Below are 25,822 nucleotides of genomic sequence, written 5' to 3' on the forward strand. Positions count from 1 at the left end.
CTAACAGGTACTGTGGGCAAGTCTCAAAATACAGCTATAGAATAAATTTAGTTCAATGCGAAATGTACTTAGTTTTCATCCCATGACAGCTGGTGTTGGAAAAGTGTTTTAAAAGAGCCAAGGTCAGGATTTTGGCATTTACATTATCAAAGGAATCTCTCTCTTAAAAGAGAGAGAGAGAGAGAGAGAGAGAGAAAAGGTCATCAGGACCACCAATGTTCTCCCCTGTTGTCTTTTAGAATCCACTGGCTCATATGCCCATGCTGATGCTGTTCAAAGAAGCGTCAACCGAAGCCTTCAGCAATTGCTATCACTGGTCTCCTATGGTACACATTCTTTGGCTACCTTAGAAAGTGATACATGGCTTTAAGCAGAGCGCTGCTAAAATAATGTATTAAGTCACGTACTTGGGTACTTGCCTTGAAATGGCTTACGACAGCATTTCTCAAATGCGGCCACTGTGGTCGCATGTGGCCACCAAGGGCTTTTCTTGAGGCCACAGCCTCCTGACCTGTGATTGGGTTGGAGGGGGCAAAGCAGTGGCCCCTCCCTCTCCCTGGTGCTCCTGGATGCACGGCCTTAGTGTTGGTTGCTGGGGCCACCAGCAGGGACTAGGCCCTGCCCACTTCTGGAGACACCTGGGGCACAATGCTGGAGCAGCAGGCAGACAGTGAGTTCCCCACCTTCCCAGGTGCGGTGAGGCTCATGCCACTGTGCTCCAGCTGCGTGGCAGCAGGCCACATCCTCCGGACATGGGGCTTCAGGCTCCAGCCTCCCTCAGCCACCCACCCACCTACCCCCATTGCCCCTGGCCTCGCTGCCTCCCCCGATCTCCCATCCAGGGCTTAATTTGTCCCCAGGCTTGCAGGGCTGCGTAAGTCTGCTGTGAAAAGTAGTACTTGTGTGTTTCTCAATATCACTTTTCACAACAGACATACTAGCTAGCAATAAATAAATTACAATGATTTGGATGTGTGTATGTGCATATTTATTTGTTTTTCCTAAAGCTAGTTAAGGATTTTTGGAGAAAGCATGAGAGTGGCCACCAGCAAAAGTTGGTGGCCACACTCTGAGGCCACCAAATAATTGGTCCTGAGAACCCCTCGCCTAGGAGCATGATGCTTTAGTTCTGGGCTAACTAACTGTCAGACATACTGGAGGATTCAAAATTGTTTTAGGTGGTTCTGCAGGACCCAAGAACACTAAGGAACAATTGTGAACCTGGTCTTTGCCCTTTCCCTAACCATGCACGAGGAAAGACCATCAAAAGACCACAGTCTAGGCATACCTTTAAATCACGGGGGAGAAAACAACATATGTAGTAACAAATTGCATTGATGGTATACAGAGCAAAAAGCAGGAGGAGGAAATTACAATGAGGGGAGTAACAGGGCCTGAATCCAATTTGGGTCAACATCCGTAGCACGGTTACTCCTCAAGAGATAAGATATACCTGAAAGGGGACCAGAGAAAGCTCAGAATCACCTTGACATAGATGTACTAAAGGTACAGTGAAGACCTTTTTGAGTCTCAGTGCACATGCACATTAAACACATTTGACTGTGTTTAAATATGATTAAATAGCCCACTAGGGTTTAAAACCATGACAAACTGACAAAGGGCTGAATATGGCTTTCCTTATCTATGCTGACCTCAAAGTCATGGCCACTGGAATAAAAGACATTCCCCTCTTGTGGGGATCCAGAGCTCAGGCTCCAGTCCGAGCCCAAACATCTACACAGAAATTTGATAGCCCCATATCCTGAGGCCTGCAAGCCCGTCATCTGACCTAGGCTAGCTGCGGGCATTTAATTGCTGTGTAGACATACCCTAAGGAATTTACAGAAAAATGGATAAATAAATGAGATGCTCCCATGCTGACAAACATTGGTTCAAGATAAAACAGTCAGAAGCCCTGATGGTTCCCCAGAATTTCCTTATCAGACTAAAGTAAGTAAGGAACTGAACTCTGAATACAGTGGAACAGTCTAGCACCCTCTTCAGGTTCTCCAGTGACTCATATCTTTGAAATCAAAAAGAGTTCTTGCCTAGTTGTGTGCTTGAAGCAAAAGATCCAAGAGTGGAAAATAAGAGACTACTTTATTTGGAGAAGCTATTTTTCTTACTCTTCTGAGGCCTGCTATGAAGACAATTCAGTAGGATACACAGTACCTGTAATCACAGAATCATAGAAATGTAGGACTGGAAGGGGCCCCAGTAGGTCATCTACTCAGTCCCCTGCACTCAACACAGGACTAAGGAATAACTAAGACCATTCCTCAGAGGCGTTTGTCTAATCTGTTCTTAAAAATCTGCAGTGACAGTGATTCTACAACTTCCCTAGGCAATTTATTCCAGTGCTTAATCACCCTGACAGTTAGGAAGTTTTTCCTACTGTCCAACCTAAACCTCCCTTGCTGCAGTTTAAGTCCATTGCTTCCTGTCCTACACTCAGAAGTTAAGAACAATTTTTTATCCTCCTCCTTGCAACAAACTTTTAGGTACCTGAAAACTATTATGTTCCCCTCTTAATCATCTCTTCTCCAGACTAAACAAACCCATTTTTTTCAATCTTTTCTCATGCTTCATGTTTTCTAGATCTTGAGTCATTTTTGTTGCTCTCCTCTGAACTTTCTCCAATTTGTTCACATCTTTGCCGAAATATAGCGCCCAGAACTGGTGCCTACTTTTAAATGAGCTGCATGCGTGAGGAAAAGTACATTAATAATTAAGTTTTAATCTCATTTGAACTCATTTTCAAACTCATACACAAAATACACACATTTTTGCACATGCCTGACTTGTGTGCATACACTGCCCGATTCAACACCACAAATTAGGATTTACCTGCACAGAATTTTAGGTGTTTATATAACCCTCATCACATAGCAGCTGAGTGCTTCACAACGATTAACAGATTTTATCTTCAACATCGTAGTGAGGTAGGTATGTATTATCCTAATTTTACAGATGGAAAACTGAGGCACGGGGTAGCTTGAGTGACGTGCCCAAAGTCATACAGGAAATCTGTGGCTGAGCCAGGACCTGAATTCAGGTCTACTGAGTCCAAGTTTGGTGTTTTCACCACAAGACTATCCTTCCTCCCAAAAGTGAAAAAAAGAAGAGTCAGACATGCCCAAAAGAGTGTATGCACAGGGTTTGATATGGGCTGCCTAGTTTAATAATAAAATATTATTATCAAATTGCTATATATCTAATGTTAAATTATGGTGGGATTTTTTAAAATGCTCAGTGTTGATTTAACTCTGCTACCATTGAAGTCAAAGGAAGCAGAGTTAGACCACTGACAAGCACTTTTAAAGAGATTACCCTTAAACTATTATCTGTATACAATATGAACACTTTCCGAAACCAGTTAAGAAATAAGTAACTGAATGATAGAACTATAATTCCATGAAGGAGCTCTGAGTTACATCAAACCATGAGAGTGAAGCTCAAATCTGGCTATGGAATTATAGCTCCATAATTAAAAGTGGGCTTGTTTTCCATTCTACAGTATATTACACACACCCCAGGATGATAGATCTGTGCACTGCAGACAAGGACTGCCCGCTGTCCTTTCCCTTGCTGTTGCCACTCCTGTCCTCTCATAAAGGTCTGTTTTGGGGTTTGTTTTTTCAGGATAGCATTCCCTCCCACTCCAGTACCTTATCCTTCATAGTGTGGCTCTTGCCTCCCACTCCAATGAAAGCTTCATGGAGTGACTCTCATTGTGATTGCCTTTTCCCTGCCAGCTCTGACAACGATTTGGGGGGCAGAGAAAGGCAATTACCAGCAATTAGTTTAAATTTAGTTCACAGATGTAACATCAGATCTGTGAAACTGAAGATTCTGGAAGACAGGCTGCAGGATGCTTAATACTGCAGTCCACGTATTACAGGACAGTTCTGCACACCTAACAATGCCACAGTTTTATCCATGAATAAAAGTTCTGGTTCTCCTCTCCTTGCAGCTTCTGTATTCCAAGAACAACTCACTGGTTCATTTAGTCTGGTATCTTACCTCTGGCAATGATGTGCTTGATTGAAAGAATGGTGATTATTTTAAAATCCTATTTGAAAATTTTGTGCTTATTATGGTTATTGAGTAACACCCCAAGATTAATAAGTGAAAGTAGCTAGCAAAATAAATCTATGTTTTACAGTTTATTTTCTTTGTGCATTTGACAGCACTTTGCATGCACTCACCTCTAGTTTCCCACTGTACAATGACTTATGGACTAGTTTTGCCAAGATTCAATTGAGTAAAGTTACTCACGTGTTTGAGTAGTTTCATTGTCTTTACTTGACATTATCTGTAACTTTTGAACCTGGGCAGTGCAATTCTTATTCATGTGTGTCTAACTCTGAAAAAATTTGTCTATTACCCTTCAGCGTCAATATTAAAAAAGAAAATTGATGTGACCCTAGTAAAACTATAGACTTTCAGTTTGTACGTTGTTTTTTAAACCTCATGCGGGAATGCAGAACTAAATGATGATAAACTATACAGAAAATTGCAAGAGAAGAAAAAAATGATTTAATTCTTAACAAATGCATTTTAAAGCCCCCCCGAGATGAATTATTTTCTTCATATGCCAAAGGGAGAACAAGTGTTCATGGAAACATCATGAGTCTGCAGTTTCTGCAGATGTTCTACTGTGATGGCTTTTTAGCTTGATAATCAGTATCTTTAACATATTAATGTTCATAAAATGAAAAATTTAACGAAACTTTATCCTTTGAGATTGATGAAGCACATATGATTCTAATCTGTTCTGGTCCCCATACTGTACCCATCACCATGGTATCCAATGGTCTAATAATATATCTTCTAGTCAAACTTGCAAGTCTTTGCATATAATTTTCTGAATTAAATCAAAAGGGGCAAAATTAAATTATATATGCTAGTAAATGTCACATTTCATTGACTATTCATTGAAGCCCTGGGCTCTAGCTTACCTGAAAGTGTTCTCTGTGTGACAAAGAAGCTTAATTTGAGTTGATTCTATTAATTTTCTAATGAAGGAGGCCATAAGATTTTAACTTGTTACAAAAATATAACCCTTCAACATAACAACACAACCTATTTTAGTTTTCTTTAAGCAAGATTAGGAATCAAACTGCAACAACATACATATGTAAGCAAGACTACATTCCCATCTTATGTACAAGAAAGTTAATTGTAGCAATGTGTAAATTATATGTCAAAGAAAAAAAGATTAAAATATATTTGATTATGATATGCTGACAACTGGAAATACTGCTCCCCAAAAAACATATGCTTTCCCTAAGTTTAAAAGTAAACGCACAAGGTAAATCATAAGACTAACCAGAGGTTCAGTAAGTAGTTAAGATCCTGCTGTAATCCACACATCATTATCCACTTCCATAAAACACCAAGCAGAATTTTAAAAACCAACCTAAACTGTAATTATCAGTATTTAGATGTGGGCCCAGATCCTCAAAGGTATTTAGGTGCCTATCTACCTCTTTAGAAAACCAAGTCCACCTCTTGAGGCACCAATGACATTTTGAAAATCATCAATCAGCAGCTGCCTATCCTGCTAGGCACCTAAGTTTTCGCAGGGTAGCATTTGCAAAGCTACCAATGCTTTGATGCTACCCCACAGCTAACAAGCAGCTTTAAGCCCTATCCCAAGCTGAAGCCCCAGAGCAGAATTCTCAAGCTAGCTAGGGGGAACACCAGTCTGGCTAGTGGGGGCCCAATCCTGCAGGCATGCTCTGAGCACACTTAAGACCTGACACACCTCACAGCAGGAGGGCCAGATACAGACCAACAATAGATGAAAGGGGAGCAGCACAGCACCTGTATAAAAGACAGGTGGGGGCACAGGGAAAGAGGGTGAGAGTGAGCGATGTGTTGACTGTGAGCAGGAAAGAGAGCAAGAGAGAAAAAAAACAGTTTCATCTGATAGGGCATGGCCTACCAAGGTCAGCCATTTAACTATAAGAGAAAGATTGTGGCTGAGGATTCCAAGAGGACAGAGGTACCTTCTTGGGGCCATCAGCTAGGTGCGCTAGGTCAGCTATTTAGGCATCTAAGCCTCTCTCCTTAGTGACAGGTTTCAGAGTAACAGCCGTGTTAGTCTGTATTCGTAAAAAGAAAAGGAGTACTTGTGGCACCTTAGAGACTAACCAGTTTATTTGAGCATGAGCTTTCGTGAGCTACAGCTCACTTCATCGGATGCATAGCATATCGTGGAAACTGATGAAGTGAGCTGTAGCTCACGAAAGCTCATGCTCAAATAAACTGGTTAGTCTCTAAGGTGCCACAAGTACTCCTTTTCTCTCCTTAGTGTTTCACTCCCAACTAGTTTAGGGGTCTCTCCAATGAGCTGCTGGCTTTGGAGGACCCCTTTCTTAGGCAACCAACTCTCCCCATGCATTGTACAGGGAGCCTGGGCTCCTAATTTAGGCTGAGGATTCCACTAAGTAGCAGGCCACCAAGGATATGTCTACACTGCAAAAACACAGAAAGAAAATAAATCAGAGCAGAAAATCTCAGAGCCTGGGTCTACAGACTCGGGCTTGTATTGCTTGTGCTATGGAGCTAAAAACAGCCATGCAGACATTCTGACTCAGGCTGGGAGTGGGCTGTGAAGAGCACGAGGTGGAATGTCTACACGACTAATTTTAGCGCCATCGTATGACCTCAAGGTGGACTGACAGAAGGTTTATATAGTTTAAAGACTGCCTCCCATTCACTGTTAGCATAGTCAGGTCTCAAAGGTCAGCATTTTGTTTGATATACCACATGGAACAGATGGGATTTAGAGAAAAAGAGAAGCATTTCTTGCAGCAACTACAAGGAGGTAGAAGAGTCTGTTGTTCCCCTGTCCAAATTGCCTATAGTGAGGAAGAGAAGTAGCATCTACCCACACAAGGAACTCTGTGAAAAGCACAGAAACTGATCCAAAGGATTGTAGGATGTGGTGTTAGAAGAAAAGCACAGTAATTTTGGGTGACAGGAGGTAAGAGAAGGAAAACCACTCATCTATATTAATTATGAATCTTCAAAGTTACTTTGAAATTAACAGCTTCTTTGCAATGGATGGTAATGTGCCTTGCTATTTTAAAATAGAATATTCTTAGGGTATATTCCAATCTTGCCTGTCAGTGTTTGTGAGACAATGACGGTTAAGTGGATGTCTATTCTCAGACCAATAATCACACAAATGACAGCCCAGATCTTACATTACTCCATGTTACTACGTGCTACTCCATGCCAGTAGATCACTTCATCTGTGCAGAGACCCAGTGAAGTCTACGGGAGTACACAAAGCAGAATCACTTCCAGGATTAGGGCCTATATGTGCACGACAAAGAAACCAAATCCTATTCAAGAGTTGAAATGCAGAACTGTGGTTATATATATTATTTATGGGACAGTTTCTGAACTAGAATAATGGAATTACTAAAATGTGTTTTACAAGATATTACACAGAATGATAAATTAACTGACTGTTCTAAAGATGTAGACACTGCAGTTCCCTAGAACAAACAAGTGTCCGTAGTTTTACAACCAAACACACATATATACATATATATATATTTGGAATTATGTCCAAACTGAAACAATGTTATTGTTCCTATTTGTCACTTCAGATGGTGTTCTAAAATATATTTTAAAATTTGTGCTCCTAAATACTAGGTTAAAGATTTTTTGGCAATCCACAATTGAAGATACAGTTCTTAAAAATAATTTTCTGGTATAAAATGTGTCATCAACTTGAAGCATAGTTTTCATTTAGAACCCAATTCTGTTCCCACTGAGTCAGTAGCAGAACTCCCACTCCAATACCATCATGCCACAGGATCTGATCCTGCAAACATTCACCCCTTATGTGATAGGATAGCAGATAATCAATAACAGAACTACAATTTAACTACTTAAATGCCTAAAGTTAAGCAACTGTAAGTGTTTGCAAGATTGGAGCTACACTTTCTCTTTCAAACTACATTTATCTAGCAACGATAAGAATTTTCTATGAATATGTTCCCCTCACCTGTGCTACTGTTATGTCTCATCCTCACCCTAGTTCAAACACTCTGCCCAATGAACAAAAATTAAGAATTGTAATCCACATATTTTCTAGCAGTGTTAGAAAAGCAGTGTTAGAAAAGCATTTCCTAAAGTATTTTCTAGCAGTGTTAGAAAAGCAGTGTTAGAAAAGCAGGCTCAATACAGTTTCTCTTTAAAGTTTCTCTTTAAAAGAGTGTGGTGGTACCGAACATCATGTCAATAAAAATGGGCTCATCTCTCTTGCTGTCATTACAAAAAGTAAGTAAATAAATAAAATAAAATAAAGACATCATAATTTGTTCAATGTGTGCCCCATTAAATCCCTTTCAATTACACATTTCAAGATTCATCCTTGGGGACTTTAAACCACCACCACCACCACCATTACAAATATTGAACAACAAGAACAGAGATACTGAAACAGAGATCAACTTCAATGAACTTCAAGAAAATACTCTGGCAACACAGGCTAAAGACAAAGAGAATATAATTCTCATACAAATGCTAGTAATAATCCAATTTTGTGGTGGAACATGTGGGAAGTCCACAAAACAGTACAATAAAGATTTTAAACATATCAGAAGCCCAAATACTGACAGTTTTGGTTGCTTTTGTACAAAAACTTATTTTGAGGCACAAATTTCTGTAGACACTGGAAAAAAAAAACAATAGAATTCCCCCAGAGTAGGAAAGGGAAAGGCCAATAATAGAAATATAATGGCAACGTTTGTTGACTTTAAATTCTGAGAATACCAGAAGTCATCAGAGGTGAGATTGCACATTATAGTATGAAGACCTATTTTTCCTGATCTTATTTCTCATACCCAAAATAAGAACACTCATGGAAAGAATCTTCAAGAAAAGGAACTGGAGGTATTGTTTCCAGCAAGATTAAGCAATTACCCACCATAACAGAGCTTTTGTTTTCTTGAACAATTAAATCCTGATCCTTGCAAACACTTAGAACATGTCTACACAGGAAAGTTATTATACTAGTATATAGTAAGATGAAATTTAAACTGATATAGTGATACCACTATAATTCCTATGTGGCCATTCTTATTCTGGAATAAGGATGATTTTTTTGTTGTTTAATTTATGTCATTTTGGAAGAGGTTTTAACTAAACCAAAAAAAGCCTCTCTTATCCCATAATAAGCATGTCCACAGGGGAAGTTATATCAGTATAACTTGTTAAAACTTTCACATGTAGACAAGCCCTTAAATACCAAGTAGACTGACTTCAATTGGATTAGTGACACAAGCTTATTTTTAAGAGTGTTTGGCAGGATCTGGGCCTACATCTAAAGCAAGCAGAAAATTTAAATTCAGAGCAGGTCTTGAATGAGGACACATACTAACTTTTATTTTTAAAAGTAATAATTAAAGAATGGTATATCTTTCCATTTTTTGGAAACTCAGTTGTTGCCTTATTCTGTTCTACATATATTTCAAGAGATTCCAATTTTACCCTTAATGCAGTTTGTTATGATATTGCAGGGGGTGTATTTAAAAAAAAAACTAGAAAAAAGGGATAATATTTGAAAAACTATTATGTTCTCTTTTCAGAGTAACAGCCATGTTAGTCTGTATCCACAAAAAGAACAGGAGTACTTGTGGCACCTAAGAGACTAACAAATTTATTAGCGCATAAGCTTTCATGGGCTACAGCCGACTTCATTGGATGCATAGAATGGAACATATAGTAAGAAGATGTATATATACACACATATATACACACGCATACTGAGAAGGTGGAAGTTGCCATACAAACTGTAAGAGGCTAATTAATTAAGATGAGCGATTATCAGCAGGAGAAAAAAAACTTTTATAGTGATAATCAAGATGGCACATTTAGACAGTTGACAAGAAGGTGTGAGGCTACTTAACATGGGGAAATAGATTCAATATGTGTAATGACCCAGCCACTCCCAGTCTCTATTCAAACCCAAGTTAATGGTATCTAGTTTGCATATTAATCCATATGTTCTCTGTATTTTTATTAATTATTTTATTTAAATATTAAATAACCCACCCAGATTAGTAAGGACACAGGCAATCATTCCTTAATCTGATTTTTTGTCCCCTGGATCACGTGTGCAATGCTCGAGAGTGGTATGTGACAAAAACCCCTAACTCAAACCACTGTTTTCTTTAATCTTTCAGCATGGGCTTCAACTCCCATCAATCATCATTCACTATTAATGACTTCAGTGGTGTGCGCTAGATTAGGCTCCCCAAACCAGATTTCTGTCTCGACTACCAGAGGGGCAGCAGGCTGGTACTGCCTGTCAGGAGCGAGACACGCCGCTGTTCACGTCGGACTCCCCCACCAGCTGCCCACACACATAAAGTTGGGTCACCTTTTGCACTTGTCTCAACCCCACGCGACACTGACGCAAGTTTAGTTCAGTTCAGTTCTCTCTCCGCCCCCAGGAGCTCCCTGGGACAGGGGCCGCCGGCTCCTCTGTACAGCGCCTAAGTCCAGCAGAGCGGCAGGATCGCTGCCCCCGCTCGAAGCGCCCCCTCCCTGCAGCCTCTGCCCCCCGGCTGCCGAGCCACGCCACACCACCCATCAACCCGTCTCCCCTTCTCACCTCTCAGGGCTGGGGGGTTCGGGGGGGGTCACTAGGAGGGCCCGGCCCCTTCCCTCCCTGTCTCGTAGTGCCCGCTATGCCAAGGGAAAGGAGAATGCAGTCACCGGGCAGCCCCCTCCCGGGCCGCCTCTGCTGCAGGACTTCCCGGCTCCGAGCCCCGAACTATTCCCCCAGGGATCCGGTTCTCCGACCCCCCTCCCCTCCCCTCCCCTCCCCTCAGGGCGGCTTCACCCAAGCGGATGAAGGGGACCACAACGAGGGGAGGGGCCCTCAGCCACGCCCTCCGACCAACCACCGACTCCGCCTCCTCACTGGCGGGAGGGGAAGACCAGCTCCTCCGACCGCCGCCCGCGCGCCGGCTGACAGTTCACTTCCGCACGCCTGAGGGGGAAGGAATTAGAGTCGCCAGCCGCTGGGGTGGAGATATGCAAATTTAGGGGCGGTGTCGCCCCCACACAAGGGAGTGGGCGGGGTTGACTCACGTCGCCTCAGGAGAGAGCGCTGCGTTAGGCCTTTTTCCCGCCAGGGTTAGGGAGGGATGCCCTGGGATCGGTTTCAGAGTAGCAGCCCTCTTAGTCTGTATTTGCAAAAAGAACAGGAGGACTTGTGGCACCTTAGCGACTAACAAATGTATTTGAGCATAAGCTGTCCTCAGCTACAGCTCACTTCATCGGATGCAGGGCACCAGGGATAGAGCCATGCTTTCCTCCCCAGAGCTGAGGATTCCCTCGGGCTGGCAGATGGGATGTGGGGGCGCTGCCGCTCTTTCAGGGTATTTATTTGTTCAGTTCTGTGCTAAACTACAGGAAGGCCATGTCTGCACTGTGAGTAGAGGGTGTGATTCCCAGCCGGCAGGCATGCTCAGCTAGCGGCATGAGAGCTAGCACTAGTATAAATTGTAGCATAACTGCAATAGCACAGGCAGTGGCAGCAGGGCATGACTTAGCTGTGCTGAGTAGGTATCCACGGGGTTCAAGCATGTTTGTAACACTCATTGAGGTAGTGCAAGTATGTGACTTGTCATACTCCTAGCTCACAGTGTAGGGGTAGTCTAAAAGAGGGTCCCACCAATTCTCCAGCTGCACTTGGCAAGCAATCTTTATGAATATAAAAAGAAAAGGAGTACTTGTGGCACCTTAGAGACTAACCAATTTATGAATATAAAAAGAAAAGGAGTACTTGTGGCACCTTAGAGACTAACCAATTTATGAATATAAAAAGAAAAGGAGTACTTGTGGCACCTTAGAGACTAACCAATTTATTTGAGCATAAGCTTTCGTGAGCTACAGCATCCGATGAAGTGAGCTGTAGCTCACGAAAGCTTATGCTCAAATAAACTGGTTAGTCTCTAAGGTGCCACAAGTACTCCTTTTCTTTTTGCAAATACAGACTAACACGGCTGTTACTCGAAAACCTGTCTTTATGAATATAAACATGAATGTATAAAGAGACCCATCATTTACCCCAAATTAAATCAAATAAGCCAGTGATAATATAAGTAGAACAAAAATCAACCTCCCTGCACAATCCCCACTAGAGTCACACACCATCATGCCCAATATTTATCTCCTCACAGGCAAAGGAGAAAAGCTGGGCTTTGCAGCATACCCTGAAGGATACAAAGCGCCTGCTGCTGAGTCATGCAAAACCTTATCAATGTCCTCAGGCCCACGAATGCAGAATAATTTCCCAAATGAATGGACTGTGTGACAGTCAGATGTGCTATCAAGATACAAGATACAAGAATATATGAGTTCACCTTTAAAGTTTTGCCTCACAGCACAAGTTTTATGTTGTTGGAGTGTGGATTCTTTTTAGGTATCTGTTGGATATAGATGTGAAAGCCTTTATGGAGTGTTATTGGTAGCATTGGGGCACTAGGAAGGTGGCAAGGAAGGCTAGAGATTTTCCCCTTCTTGTTTGCATGCTTTTAAGGTTTTGTGTGGTGGGATAAGTCCTGATATAAGCTTAGCTGTAACTAAATGTAGTTTTTGTTATTAATAATTTACTTTAAGTATGTGACTTCAAATCACAAGCTTAAATGCTTAATTTGATTGGGACCAGAATTCTCATTGCTTTTCAGGATCAAGTCCTTAATGAACTACAAAATGGGTTGGTCACCATTACACCTGGACAAATATTAGACTTTTTGGTTCAATGGTAATTAAAAATATATTTATATTTAGTTTCAGTTAATCAAAAAGTTGAAAAAATCTCCAAAATGAAATGTTTAACTTAAATTTTGAGCATTTTTAAACATTTTTTAATTTTTTAAAATTAAAGGAAGTGTTTTTAAATTAACAAGTCAGCAAAATTGGTACAAATTCATGAAACGTTAAGATGTTCCTGAATCTGCATTTTTCACAGAAAAAGGTCTAGGTCAAAAATTTAGGAGCTCTAGTCAACATTCCCCATTCAGGTTAGATCCTTTAATTAACTGTGAAACAGTGGAGTTTAGGTACAATTCTTCATTAGCTAGATGCTTCCCAGGGAATGGGATCAGAAGGATACAGTCCTGATCCTGCAAACACTTATGCACATGCTTAACCATTTGCAGGATCAGGGTCTACCTGTGTCTGCACAGTCATCTAGCTGTCCCTCCAGGTACGGGTACAATGGCCTCGCACCAATTCCCAGAGGTGTAAAATTATATAACAGTATTTAAATGCTGCTCTGCTTGGTGGCAGATACCATGAACTCTATTCACTGCTGGAGAGAGAAGATAGGGAAACAGTAACTATTGGTGAATGACAGGTTTCCGAGTAGCAGCCGTGTTAGTCTGTATCCGCAAAAAGAACAGGAGTACTTGTGGAAATTTGTTACTCTCTAAGGTGCCACAAGTACTCCTGTTCTTTTTATTGGTGAATAGTGAATCCATTTGGGGATTTAGATGGGGTTCAGAGAAGAGTGACATAAATGATTCTCTCTCTTTTATCTCAAAGTATCTTTGCAGACACAGGGTGCAGTACAGCATCACCATTCATTCTTGGTTTGTTCCATTCATTCCTGGTTTGGTCACATCCATGAGTACAAACATCTTGCCTTCTAGTCAGTGGTCAGCCTCTAGGTCAGACTAACCTTGGTTGTGTTTACAGTGATTTCTCTGTCATCCTATCATCTGTTTGTCTTCTGCCGTGTACTCATTGACGGGATGTTCCACCCACAGTAGCACAGAAAGGGCTCAGTAACCTGATAGGCCACATCTGAGGGAGAATTAGGCATGATAAGCAAGCACTGATTGAGGAAGAAGCCCAGCTGGGCAGGAGCCAACAGAGCTGGTATAAGGCCAAGAAGTGAGGGCAGAAGGAGGCTGCTGCTGCTATCAAAAAACATTCTTCTGCAATTCTTTAAGAATATCAGGAAAGGTGAAAGACTCAGTAATGAAAAAGATATAAAGTACAGTGCATGGCAGTCAGAGACTCAGGAAACAAGTCTGTTATACCACAAAACTGAAGAAGAAGAAGAAAAAGAAAGGGACTAAATTCTTTAAGAATATGGGAAAGGTGCAAGATTCTAAGTCGTGGACAAAATACGAACCATAGTGCATGGCAGTTGTAGACTCAGGAAGTGAGTCTACTATGCTACAGAACTGAAGAAGAAGGAGGAGGCACCAGAGTGGAAGCCTGCAGACACTCTCTGCACTTAGAGAGTAGAAGTTCTGGGATCCTGACCCCAAAGCACAGGCGCCAACTTTCCTTAGCGTCGGTGGGTGCTTGTGCCCCCCCCATGTCTGGCCCTGCCCCGACTCTGCCCCCTCCCTGCCCCATTGGACCTCTCCCCAGATCCCCACCCCGGCCCTGCCTCTTCCCTGAGTGCACCGCATTCCTCCTCCTCCCCCATCCCTCCCAGCGCTTGCTGTGCAAAACAGCTGTTTCACAGCGCAAGCGCTGGGAGGGAGGGGGGAGAAGCAGGACGTGGCGGCTCACTCAGGGGAGGAGGCAGAGGTGAGCTGGGGCGGGGGGTGAGTCAGAGAGCTGCCAGTGGATGCAGAGCACCCACCAATTTTTCCCCGAGGGTGCTCCAGCCCCATAGCACCCACGGAGTCGGCACCTATGCCCCGAAGGAAGAATGGTGGGTAAGGAAGCCTGATAGAGGTGAAGTAGGAAGTAGACCAGGGAAAGAGCAGCAGGGTTTGGGATGGAGCAGACCTTGCTTTCTGATTGTCAGGTCCCTGAGTGGAACCCGGGTTAGCGGGGAGGCCCAGGTTCCTCTACCCACCACTGTAGAAATGGCATAGCCTTGAATTGGAGGACTGCCAGGAATGATACCTGACCACCAGTCAGAGAGACTTTTGATATCCTGGAATGGGGAAGCCACATAGTGACCTGGTTGGAGCACCAAACCATGAAAAGGGAGCACCCCAAGTTATGAAGGGAAAGCACTGTAACTCCTGGAACACAAGAGAGGCTACAGCGTGAACAAGAGACAAAAAAGGGTATCAAACTGGGTGGAGCTATTCCCCAGATGCAGCCACAAAGGGTACCCCAATAGTGAATAGGAACCCCATGACACTGTACCATCATCATTTTTATTGTAGACTGTCCTGTACTCTGATTTCCCATCCTACTTTCCTCCTAACTTAGTTTGTCTTAAAATCATCCAACTTTATACCTACCAGATTACCATCTTTCAAAGAACCCTCACTTCTATTGCCTCTAGCCTTCTGATGTCTATTTCATTTAATGCGTCTGCTTCCAGACCACAGGGCTTGTCTACACTACCGCACAGGGTCAATCTAAGATACGCAACTTCAGCTACGTGAATAGCGTAGCTGAAGTTGATGTTCTTAGATCTACTTACCGTGGTGTCTTCACTGCGGTAAGTTGACAGCTGACGCTCTCCCGTTGACTCCGCTTGCACTCCTCGTTCTGGTAGAGTACCGGAGTAGATCCCCGCTGGATCGATCGCTGCCCGCCAATAGAGCGTAATACTATTAGTACACTGGTGCGAGCCAGTCATGCCTAGTCAAGTATATTAGTTCAATGAAAGGTGTTGTGTGTGGTCTCTGCTAAAAGCTAAGAACTAGCTGATTGTCACGGTTATTGTGAAATGTTTATAGAGGAAACAATTTTAGAGTTATGTAACAAATAGGATATTATGTTCCAAAACTGTTAGAAGTGAAACTTGTCACCTGGGGCAGGGGAGTCTCAGAGCTGACTCAATCAATATTAAGAACAATGAGCACCCATGGAGACAGCCCTGTGTTTCCTGTCTGGACCAGATGCAGGCTTGAGCATTTAAAAAGACAAAAGAACCCCAAGTCTCTGAATAAGGGACCCTTCGGGTAAGAGACAATAGTCTGTAACTGTATAATGGAAAAAGAAAAGGCACAAGATGTTATCCATTACAGAGGAGAGATTTTGCAGGTGGGAATGTCTCATGACACGTGGATCCCAGCTTTTTGGAATGGGCAACTTCTGTTAGGACTGACCATTGGGTGAGAAATCCCTTATTAGATTGGAAAGTAATTTGTTAATAAGTATAGGGTATAGGTTGCATTTTACGATTTTCTTTTACTTGTAACCTTATGTTTCCAAACCCTTATACCTGATTTTATTGAATCTCTATCTCAAGCTATGTTAAATAAACTTCAATTTGGTTTTACTATGGTTTTACTAGGTCTATGTGCTTTGTGCTAAGGAGTGTGTTGAATGGAGGTGAAACCAGTGAATTGGGGGTGCACTGCTTCTACAGAGGCAGCTGATAGGTGTCCATAGCAAGTGTCAGAAGATAAGACACTGGGCACTTGAGTACAACAAAGTGGGGTATGTAAATTACTAGCTTGCATTGGGAAACAGCAGGGCTTGTGGAGCCTGGAGTGGAGCACTTGTGTTGCTGAGCCTGGTGGGGACAGACAAGGCTGTCAAGCTGTTTGGAGTGGCTCAAGTGCATGAATACCAACCTCAGGGAAGACTGTTACAAACCAGGACACAAACCCCAAACTGGTTGTGAGTTCTATATTTAGATTTCACCAACCGAGCATCACGTATGAACTCCTCAAGACTATAACAGTTTTAAGATGGAGTCACAGACAGTCCCCTTGAATACTCCAATCTATTTTGCCACCCAGGTAAGCTTGCCTTTGTCATAGATGGTCCCTTACACCAAAAATCACAACAATATTCAAGTTATTGCCAGTCCCAAAGGACTGGTCACTCACCCCAGGTCAGCTGCACTTTAGATCTTACACCAAAGATAACATTTGTAGCTAATCCTATAATTAACTACAGATTTACTAACTAAGAAAAAGAAAGTGAATTACAATGTTAAAGTAAGGAACACACACACACAAATGAGTTACAGTCTTAGGTTCCAAAAGGTGATAGAAGTTGCTGTGATATGCAAGCTCTAAGTCCTCTAGGGTTAACCTAGGCCAAACACTGGGGATCCCTTGCTTATGCTTAGAAATCTTGCCCTCCCTAAGTCCAAGCAGCCTAGTGATACAATTCCTTCTTGACAGGGATTTTTTATCCACTTCCCCCAGAGTTCAAGCTGATGGGACAAGTCCACCTGCATGTCTCTTCTTTGTGGGTGGTGGGGCGGAGCAATCAACGAAGTCTTTGTTCTTTGATGTTTCACAATGGCTCATTTAGTTGATATGGGCCTTCTTGGGCAGGACCTAACACCTTCTGTAGAAGCCAGCATTTTACATTAGTTAATGCTTCTTTTCTGTTCGGTGAGTTACATAATTACAGAGGTTTACAATGCACACACTCAACGTAACTTTATAGTGCGGGGTACAGCTTTTATAAGTGAGTTTACTACATGCAGCATCCTACGAGCATATCATAAAGTCTAAACACATTCATATAAACTTAACATCTATTTTAACGCTAACATACAGGTGATCCAGACTGGTTTCCAGCTATGTGTTCAGTTGAGGCCTAGGGGCTTGAGCTGGCATCTGGTTGCCAGCCTCACAAAGGCCCACTCCCACTGTGAGTAGGTGGTAGTGATTCACCACGGACACCTCAGTAACTCCATAAAGTGTCACAACTGGTTTGATAAATTTTCATTTTGGTACCCAACAATGTTGTTATCAGTCCATAAGTTCATCAATTTCTATGCAGCACTTGTGGCTAAAGCACACATCTCCCTTCAACAGTAGGCACTACTCAAGCTTCCTAGGTTGACATAAGAGTCTACTTTTTTCTGTGATTTCATCCCTGCTGCACATCAAGACTTTATATATTGTCCCTTTTCCAAGATAAAACCACTTTGTTTTGTTGGAATTTACTGTAAATCCAAGTCAATGACACCTATATTTTCCAAGGTGTCAAAGAGTATCATCATCAGTCAACATGAATAATTAGAAGCATGGAAAAACTTTGATACAAAGAAAAATTGAAAAGGTTGGGATTGTTTGCATTAGAAAGAAGACAGATAAGACGACACATGAGAAAAAGTACAAAAAAATAAAGACAGAAATGGCAGATCAGGAGCTTCTTATCTCTGTATGGATATTAAACCTCACACTTATCATGGCTTAAACCAATGTTTAAGTATTAGAAATTAAGGTGAGTCCCGATGTTGGGGGCAGATTATATGTGGGCCTAATGTACTCAGATATTACTGTGAAGTGCAGCAGTATAAACCCTCTAAAATAGGCTATCCCACATTTGCAAAATACGGGGCTCTTATGCACCTTTCTCGTAAGCATCTGGTGCTGGCCATTGTTGAAGACAGGATACTGGATTAGATGAGCCAGTATGGCATAGCCTATGTTCATATCTTCAGCATTTCTGCCTCTGTGGTGTTACTTGCCTGTAAGACCACCTACTACTCCTACGAGCGTTCTCTCCAGTCCTCCTCTGCAAAAAGGATGTTCATGTTACTTGGGGCTTCGAGGCTAGGAAAACTAAAGTAGGTAATAGTGGGAGAAGATTTTCAGGGGTCTAGCAGGGGTTCTCACACTTGGGGGGGGGTTAATTTGCTAGTGGGATACAAATATCGTTGATATGATAGAAATTCATAGTCCAGAAGAGTCAATTTTTGTTAAATATGGTTCACTATCTAAAACAATTTAAGCTATATGGAAGAAATATAGAGACTCACTAGTTGCTGAAGACACTGTAACAAGTTATCATTCTTAAATCCTTTGAGATTCTTAGTTCAGTTGATTTCATATTCCTGATACAGTGTTCCATATCTGTGGTACACTGTTTCATATTCCTTTTTTTTTTAAATCACAATCCTGATCCAGTATCAAATGGAAAAGTTCTCCGTTAATGCCTATCCTATAGTAGTAGGTAAACTATGGAAAAATTGAAATACTTTAGAATGTAGGAATGTTATTACTTTTGTAGGAAAACCACAGAATTTATTATTAATTTTTGTTGGTCATTATTTGTATAGTGCCAAAGTATGCCAGGTGCTTTTCAGAAAAATGAGAACATTCTCTATGCCCTGAATATAGATGGACTTACAGTTAACTTTATAATGTGTTTACTTTTAATTTCTTAAGTTTACACATGTATCTGTCAATGAGTTGGTACCTCAGTTTTTTACACTTATTTTAAATGGCATATATGTTTACCTGTAAACTTAATAACATACACAAAAGCAACTTTAAAAAAAAATAATGTATTATTTCTCCCTCAAACTTACTCCTTTGAATCACAGTTTTCCCTAATATTTTGTAGTGTAATTTGGATTCCTGTAATGATAATGTCAGAGATGATCTTTACTACAGATTTCCATTCAAGATGAATTCTACAATTATGGTTGTTATAGAATGACTTGGGCCCAGTTCAGCAAAGCACTTAAGCATGTACTTAAGTCCATCTTTATTAAGCAAAGCACTTATGCTCAAGTATGTTTAAGTGCATTTCCTGAATAGAGACAGACTTAAGCATGTGCTTAAATAGTTTGCTGAACTGGGGTCCTAGTATACGGCTGTCTCTGTATTATTTCTCTGATAATTAATAGAAACCGATTATGCCAGACAATTTAGTTGCATAATATATGATGGGCAAGAGTCCAGAAAGATGGAGGAATTGGAGAGGTTGAATCAATCAAAATGACTACTGGGATCTCCCAGGATATGCTTGTTCTACCACCCTGAGAGAAGATGCAACATGATGCTCTTTACTGACTTGATGGGGGCCAGAGCATGGCCCTGACCTAGATTCACTCCCCTTTCAGACAAATAGCACTTGTGGGACCTCAGCAAGAAGTAGGCTCTATACTTCTCAATGGGATTCTGACCAGTATATTAAAAGTTCGGTTTGGCACATTTAAACCACTGGACCAAAATGGAAAAAAAAAATATTTTACATGGGGCTTCTGTATTTCTCATGCTGCCTTCCTAATGCAGGACAAACATGTAAAGTACAGTTTACTGTCTGATGAGATGAAATGCAATCCTTTCAATGAATATTTGTTTGGCAGACTCAAATTGCATGCTGCCCAGGCAGCACTCCATTACTATAAGATACTTCCCATTCCCTATTTAAGGGGATATACTGGTAATTATATTAATTAGAATCTATTGTTTTGGGGGGATGTTATTAAATCGTTATGTTTTGGATAACTATTGTAAGTATCCTTGACATGAATATACATCATCTCATCATTTACCGTGAATATGACTTACTGTATAACATTGTGATTTGGGCAATCTGTCTGTACAATTTATAAATTCTCTTTGAGATTATGAAATCTGTATATGTCTGTGTTATACTGAAAACTCCATTTTGATTGTAAGCCTGGTCTTTACTTTCCTACTCTCTTTAGAGAGACAAAGTGGGTGAGGTAGTATCTTTTATTGAACAAACTTCTGTTGGTGAGAGAGTCAAGCTTTTGAACTTACACAGAGCCCTTCTACTGTCTTTTAACATTAATCTTTAACTAGAATTACAGAGGGGTGCTGGCACCACATAGCAACAGAGGTTTGTTTAATATAAGTGTTTGGCCATTGTAATGTAATTGCTCTAGACAACAGATTGGCTGCCAACCAGGAAAACTGGTTTAACAGGGGGAGAGCTCAATTGGCAGTAAAGTCACCCGGTAAGGGTCTCTAGTCACCTGACAGAGGAGAGTGGAAGGTTATAAAAGGTGAGGAGTTGATCTATGGGTCCTTGGTCATTTTTCTCCAGCTGAAGACGAGGGAAAAGCAATCCAGTGAGGCAGAGGACCCTACCTACATTCCTGAGCACAGATGGTCACCCAAGGACTCACAAGGGAAAGGGGAGCTAGTGGGGCCATTGCATTTAGTATGTTATTATTTTCTAAATGATCTGTACTTTCTTGTTCTTTATGTGACTAAGTAAAAGAGCAACGGTGTTAGACTTCTGAGTAAAGTGTCTCTATGTGTTATAAACCACAGCTACTATGTTACCACCGGAGAGAGTTAAATGGTAAACCAAAAAGTTCATACCTTTCCATGGAGTTCTGAGAAGGAGTGTTTAAACTACGTGGGAATCTGAAGGATCAGTGTTGAGTCCAGGGGCTAGGCTGCTGCACAGCTGGTTCTGGCTCTCAGGAGGAGATACTGGACAGAGAGTCTCTGCCCTGAGAGTGTGCCTAGGGGTCACCCCAAAGACTGGGGCTCTGTTCAGGTTCCAGATGCTTAAAACCCCTCTGTCCAGCAGCTGTGTTCATTCACAGCAGTATAGTGAGTGACTGACAGGAAGTGCTCACTGTGACCTGTGACAAACATCAAGCCTATTCTGTTTATGTCCTTGTTACATTGTTAACATTGTTAATAAACAACAGCACAGTACTTTGGTTTGTAACCTTACTGCATAAACTCAATAAACACATTTTACTAAAAAAAGTTCTATTTGACAAACCACTCTTAACAGAATCTTACCATACTAAGAACATCACTTCACTTCCTCCTCCCTTGCTAAATTTCTGAGAAAACTAGATAGTGAGAAGGAAATTTCAGATCTCTTTCTGATTCTAGCTTCAATGGAATTGCTTCATTTTGACAGGGTTCAATATTTAATTGGCTGTGGGAGAAGATCTGTATCATAAGAGAGCTTTTTGAGTTAATTAAGCTCTACATACAGTATATACTGTATGTTTAAGTGAAAATGTTAATTTTTACATATGCGTTTTCAGAGTACTTTTATATAGGCTATCCATTTAATAATTTTTTTTCTCAGTCTCATCTGTACTCTAAAAAGAAATTATGGAATCTCTTTGTGGTTGTCATAATGAAATGTCTTTATCTAAACTAGAACAGAAAGTCTAGGCTGTAAAATGATCACTACAGTGTATAGAAAGAATGGTAGTTTGTCCTATTTCTCTTGCCACACAAAGAGTAAGATAATGCACATGTAAAACACTGCATCTGTTGTTAACATACTTCTGAGCTTTTAAGGATAAAGTATTGCTAATATTGCACTCAGCTAATACCTTAATTATGTTTAGTATATCACTTGTTAGTTGTAAAAGATAGTATCATAACAACATTTTGTTTCATATAAAATTCTCTCCCCACCCCCATTCCCCAACAATCTGTATGTAAATACACAACATAGTAAAACTTCTGCACTAAGAGTATGATTCATTTTCTTTTTATCTTTTTGGGCAAATGAGAACAAGATCCCTTCACAGCTAGTATTCAAATAGATTACTTGTTTAGATGGTATATGAAGTGACCATTAGAGTTGGATGTTCTTAATGGAAAACTACCCTGAATAATGAAAAGTTTTCTAGTAGGGCTGTCAGTTAACTCAAGCGATTAACTCAAAACAAATTAACTCGATTAAAAAATTAATCTTGATTAATCGCAGTTTTAATCACACTGTTAAACATTAATAGAATATCAATTGAAATTTATTATAGATATTTTTGTATTTTTTGACATTTTCAAATATATTGATTTCAATTACAACTCAGAATACAAAATATACAGTGCTCACTTTATATTATTATTTTTATTACAAATATTAGCACTATAAAAATTATAAACAAAAGAAATAGTATTTTTCAATTCACCTCATACAAGTACTGTAGTGCAATCTCTTTATTATTAAAGTGCAACGTACAAAGGTAGATTTTTGTTGTTGTTACATAACTGCACTCAAAAACAAAACAATGTAATACTTTAAAGCAATGATCTCCAACCTTTTTACGCCCAAAGTCACTTTGAATTTAAGGGCAACACAGGATCTGCCCTGCTCACTCCATCCCAACCCCCCCCGCCCCCCCGCCACCTCCATCGCTCGCTCTGCCCCACCCTCACTCACTTTCACCGGGCTGGGGCAGGGGGTTGGGGCTCGGGAGGGGGTGTGAGCTCTGAGCTGGGGGTGAGGGGTTTGCAGTGTGGGAGGAGGCTCTGTGCTGAGCCTGAGGCATAGTGTTGGGGTGCAGAATGCTGGCTCTGGAAGGGGGGGGTCAGGGCTGGGGCAGGGGGCTGAGTGCAGAAGGGAGTATGGGGTGTAGGCTCTGGGACAGGTTCAGGGCTGGGGCAAGGGATTGGGGTGCTGGCTCTGGGAGGGGGCTCAGGGCTGGGGGTTAGGGTGTGGCCTCCTGCCCTGTGACATTTACCTGGGGCAACTCCCGGGCAGCAACACAGAGAGGCTAAGCCAGGCTCCCTGGCTGCCCCAGTCCCACGCCGCTCCTGGAAGGGGCCAATGCACCTCTGCGGCCCCTGGGAGTGGAGGTGGGGCTCTGCGTGCTCTGCGCATGGCTCTGCGCGCTGCCCCTCTCAGCAGGCACTGCCCCCAAAGGTCCCATTGGCCACAGTTCCTGGCCAGTGGGAGCTGTGAGGGTGGTGCTTGCAGGCAGGAGCCGCATGCGGAGACCCCAGCCTACACCACCAGAGATTAGCAGCAGCCCTGCTACACCGACTAGGAGAGTCCCCAGGATTGACCAGTCGATCGCAATCGACAGGTTGATGACCACTGCTTTAGAGCCTACAAGTCCACTCAGTCCTACTTCTTGTTCAGCCAATCACTAAGACAGACAAGTTTGTTTACATTTACGGGAGATAATGCTGCCCACTTTTTATTTACAATGTCACCTAAAATAAGAACAGGTGTTCACATGGCAGTTTTGTAGACGGATTTGCAAGGTATTTACATACTAGATATGCTAAACATTTGGGGTGCTTCCACCACCATCCTTCATGCTTCTGCCACCATTCAAGAGGACATGCTTCCGTGCTGATGACACTTGTTAAAAAAATAATGCATTGATTAAATTTGTGACTGAACTCCTTGGGGGAGAATTGTATGGCTCATGCTCCATGGTTTTACCCACATTCTGCCATACATTTCATGTTAGGGCAGTCTCGGATGACAACAGAGCATATGTTGTCTGATTTAAGAACGCTTTCATTGCAGATTTGACAAAGTCCAAAGAAGGTACCAATATGAGATTTCTAAAGATAGCTACAGCACTTAACCCAAGGTTTAAGAATCTGACATGTCCTCCAAAATCTGAGAGGGGCGAGGTGTCCCCACTGCCACTGCCACCCTGGAGCCGCTCCAGGTAAGTGGCGCTAGGCCAGAACCTTCACCCCGAGCCCCTCCTGCACCCCACACCCCAGCTCTAAGCCCCTTGCCACACCCTGCCTGCACCCCAACCCCTGCTGCACCTTGCACCCCTCCTTAACCCCAACCCCTGCCCTGAGCCCCCTGCCACACCCCAATCCCCTGCCCAGAGCCCCCTGCCGCACTCCGCACCCATCCTGCACCCCAACCCCCTGCCCTGAGCCCCCTCCTGCACCTCCTCCTGCACCCCAACCCTCTTCCCTGAGCCCCTTCATACATCCCACTCCCTTCCTCCGCCCCAACCCCTTGCCCTGAGCCCCTTCCTGCACACCACACCCCCTCCCACACCTCGCCCACACCCCAATCCCCTGCCCCAGCCCTACATTTATGGCCCTGCATGCAATTTCCCCACCCAGATGTGGCCCTCAGGCCAAGAAGTTTGCCCACCCCTGGCATAGAAGCATGTCCTCTGGGATGGTCATTGAAGCATGAAGGGGCCTACAAGTTCCTCCTCTGCCTTGGTGGGTCCTGCGCTTATTGGCAGATTTTCTGACCTCAGAGGTTCACGGCAGCCCTCAGTTTGGCCACTTTCGTGACTCAAATCTGCCATTCATTCAGTTAACTTCATCACTGGTCAGCATGGGGAAAGGAAGAAGAACAATCCCCCCAGTCTCTGCTGATCCTCCTAGTGGATCGGCGAACAGGCCAGAGACCTTCCCCTCTGGTGGAACCAACAGTTCAGTTCAACTCCTCCGGTATCAAGCAGGGAGTTGAGGGGATGGAGGGAACCCGGGCCCACCCTCTACTCCAGGTTCCAGCCCAGGGCCCTGTGGATTGCAGCTGTCTAGAGTGGCTCCTGTAACAGCTGCATGACAGCTACAACTCTCTGGGCTACTTCCCCATGGCCTCCTCCTAACACCTTCTTTATTCTCACCACAGGACCTTCCTCCTGTTGTCTGATAATGCTTGTACTTCTCAGTCTTCCAGTCGTACACCTTCTCACTCTCAGCTTCTTGCACCTCTTGCTCCCAGCTCCTTGCATGCACACCACAAACTGAAGTGAGCTCCTTTTTAAACTCAGGTGCCCTGATTAGCCTGCCTTAATTGATTTTAGCAGTTTCTTGATTGGCTGCAGGTGTTCTAATCAGCTTGTCTGCCCTAATTGTTTCCAGAAAGTTCCTGATTGTTCTGGAACCTTCCCTGTTACCTTACCCAGGGAAAAGGGACCTACTTAACCTGGGGCTAATATATCTGCCTTCTATCACTCTCCTGTAGCCATCTGGCCTGACCCTGTCACAACTGTTTTCTTTTTGAGTGCAGTTATGTAAACAAATAATAATAATTCTACATTTGTAAGCTGCACTTTCACGATAAAGAGATTGCACTACAGAATTTGTATGAGGTGAATTGAAAAATACTCTTTATTTTGTTTATCTTTTTTACAGTTCAACTATTTGTAATAAAAAATGATAATGTAAAGTGTGTACTCTACACATGGTATTCTGTGTTATAACTGAAATCAGTATATTTGAAAATGTAGAAAACATCTAAAAATATTTAAATAAATGGTATTCTATTGCTGTTTAACTGTGCAATTTAAAACTGCAATTAATCACAATTAATTTTTTAAATAGTTTGATGGCCCTGGTTTCTAGGCATGATTTTCCTCTCACTGATACCATTTAATATTTAGTATACTTTCATTGTATTCAGTGGCCTTACTCCTCATTTA

At 42.2% G+C, this 25,822-nt stretch overlaps 1 protein-coding gene across 2 annotated transcripts in view; it reads right to left on the minus strand.

Annotated features, from left to right (window-relative positions):
- KLHL5 (kelch like family member 5) overlaps positions 1-10,997 on the minus strand; it is a 96,526-nt gene extending 85,529 nt beyond the window's left edge. For both annotated transcript variants that reach the window (XM_027822182.3, XM_043544513.1), the window contains exon 1: positions 10,643-10,997. The gene's annotated coding sequence lies outside the window, so the exon portion shown is untranslated. The remainder of the gene's footprint in view (positions 1-10,642) is intronic.
- Between the last annotated feature and the right edge of the window lie 14,825 nt (positions 10,998-25,822).

This window comes from Chelonia mydas, chromosome 4 (assembly GCF_015237465.2).
Source record: "Chelonia mydas isolate rCheMyd1 chromosome 4, rCheMyd1.pri.v2, whole genome shotgun sequence".
Classification (NCBI taxonomy): domain Eukaryota; kingdom Metazoa; phylum Chordata; order Testudines; family Cheloniidae; genus Chelonia; species Chelonia mydas.